The sequence below is a fragment of the Bactrocera latifrons genome, unplaced genomic scaffold (assembly GCF_001853355.1).
Source record: "Bactrocera latifrons isolate USDA-ARS-PBARC rearing strain unplaced genomic scaffold, ASM185335v1 scaffold_320, whole genome shotgun sequence".
In the NCBI taxonomy this organism is placed as follows: domain Eukaryota; kingdom Metazoa; phylum Arthropoda; class Insecta; order Diptera; family Tephritidae; genus Bactrocera; species Bactrocera latifrons.
Genome location: NW_017536853.1, coordinates 121,424 through 123,776, shown reverse-complemented (window position 1 = coordinate 123,776; position 2,353 = coordinate 121,424). Strand labels below are relative to the sequence as shown.

The 2,353-nt window shown below is 34.4% G+C and overlaps 1 long non-coding RNA gene across 1 annotated transcript in view; it reads left to right on the top strand.

Moving 5' to 3' along the window:
* The window catches only part of LOC108971092, a 5,361-nt gene extending 3,032 nt beyond the window's left edge, over positions 1-2,329 (top strand). Inside the window, exon 4 of the long non-coding RNA XR_001993521.1 lies at positions 2,295-2,329. This is a non-coding gene — a long non-coding RNA (uncharacterized LOC108971092). The remainder of the gene's footprint in view (positions 1-2,294) is intronic.
* The last annotated feature ends 24 nt before the right edge of the window (positions 2,330-2,353 follow it).

The window sequence follows — 2,353 nt, the reverse complement described above, 5'->3', positions numbered from 1 at the left end:
ATGTATATACATATATATATGTATATATAAACAGAAAATATTAATTAAAAACATATTGAATTGTGGACGTCGTTTCCAACTACCTAAATAAGTTAAGAAAGTTTTTTTCCAGGGTATATGTCTGTGATGTGATTAAGAGCTGTGCTTCGTAGACTCTTTCTTATAGCGAATGCTGGAAATATTCAAATCCCATCGCAGAGCTGCAATTTTTTTTAACAAAATCAGCGTATTCAAACGTATTTTTATGGATACAAAGCATAAAGGCTGATTAAGATTTTTTATGAGTCGAACACTAATACATATATGATTGCATTGCATGCTGTAACGGACAATGCAGACAAAAACTTCAAAAATCGACAAAACTAAGTAAACCGTAACTCTCGCATTCATATTAATATTGGTTAGAAGTACTTTGCTAAGCGTGAGGAATAAATTACAATATTCACTGCGAGGATAACCTATTTTTTATTTATTTCCCAAAAGCAAAAATACGATTTGAAACGTAAAACACATTTTTTATAATATTCATCTAGACCATCACTGGTCTATCCATCCGTAGTTTGTAGGTGGTTCTAAAGTTATTTAAGCCACCATTTACCATTGTTAATAACAAAATTAAATGTTATCTTAATCCAAATTATTACGAAATAGCCCAAAAGGAGATTGGACCTACTTTTTTGACCTTGTAATTTTGGTACTTACAGCTTCAGACCATACCATTTTCGACTGCATTCTTGAGTTTTGCTTTATACCTGATAAATTTAGCATTTAGCAACTTAATCAAATACCACGAGGAGAAAAAGAGTTACATGAGATACATATGTTACATAGAAAGGCAGCCAACTTCAAGTTAATGCTATAAGAATCGAAACCTTTTGCTCCAAATTGATCTGTTTGTATAAGTCTATATCCATTTTGTAGATATCAAGCTGAAAATATGCACACGGTCTTTTTTTCTTAAGAAGCTGCTTATTTGGCGAAATTAGCGACCATTATAGCATATAGCTGCCATACAAACTGTCTGCTCAAAATGGAAAAAAAATCTTTTTATAACCTTTATTGCTGTAAGAAATGCATATTTGAAGAATATTGTAGCATCGGTGTAATCGAAGTCCGTATTTTCTTGTTTTACTATATTTTTCAACTTAACCTCAATTTCAAAAATATTTTTTCTTCGTTGTACTACAAATCGGCACAAACAATGATCAACAGCAATTTGTTTTGGTATTTTTGCAGAATTTTAACGTAAAATTTACATTTCAAATTTTTGGAGAAATATTCATCAATGGCCAACCACTGCAGCCGGCGCGACTTTTTTTACATACATATATACATTTGTAAATATGTTTATTGAATCGTTAGCAATTTGATTTAATTTTCCTGTTTATCGAAATATACCCATGCCAATTCTTTTTTGAAAGTACATACATGTGTACGTACATGTAGATATCTAGCTACATACTTCTGCTTGCATAGTGTTTGCATTCATTAGACCACGGCACATCTGCTGCTGGCACTCTTTTCCTGCCCTTACGCCGTCACATAAAATCAACGATTGGCGAACAACAGCGTTTGATTCATTCACCGCTCTTTCAATGTGTATACATACATATATGTATGTAACAGTGTACTCTCCGCTTTACTTTCCCTGTCGCGTTGAAGCGTCGTCACAGTGCCTTACCAGCCAGTTCTTGTGCCAAGCGTGTGTCCATGCTCATGCATTCTGAGCATTTCGACAACTGTTAAGGCGCTTTGACATGCCAGCAAACAACAACAAGCGCTGAGAGAACATACACTGGCGCATACATATGTATGTATATGTGTGCGCTTGTGTGGTGTGCGGAAGAAGCCAAAAGGCGCACATAGGCATAAAGTGCGAGCGCAAAGTAAGCGCCACAGAGACTCGTCACCATTCACTTAATAAATCGAATTTTCATTTGGTAACTATAACAACAGTAACAACAAAAGTGCAACAACAAAAAAAAAGTTAAATGTGAAAAATATATCTGTGTGTATGCGTGTGTGGCAACATGTGCCCAAGTGATTATGTCTACTGCCATTAGTATTTATTGTTGTTGTCAGTGATTGTGTGCGCCTATTGTTGTTGTGCGGTCTCTATTAGTGTTGTTGTTGTGCTATCCTGCACTATTCTTTACCACATCTGCCAATGTTTGCAAGTCGCTTTTGGTTTGTTTTGCTACTTCGCCGGTGATAGCGGTACTTTGGCGTGTAAAACTGTGAAGCAGTGAAAAAGAAAAAAGTGAAAATATAATGGAATTATTTTCTTTTTATAGCAATACAGAAATAAAGTTTACATTTTGAAATATAAAGGAAAAATACTATATAAATATTA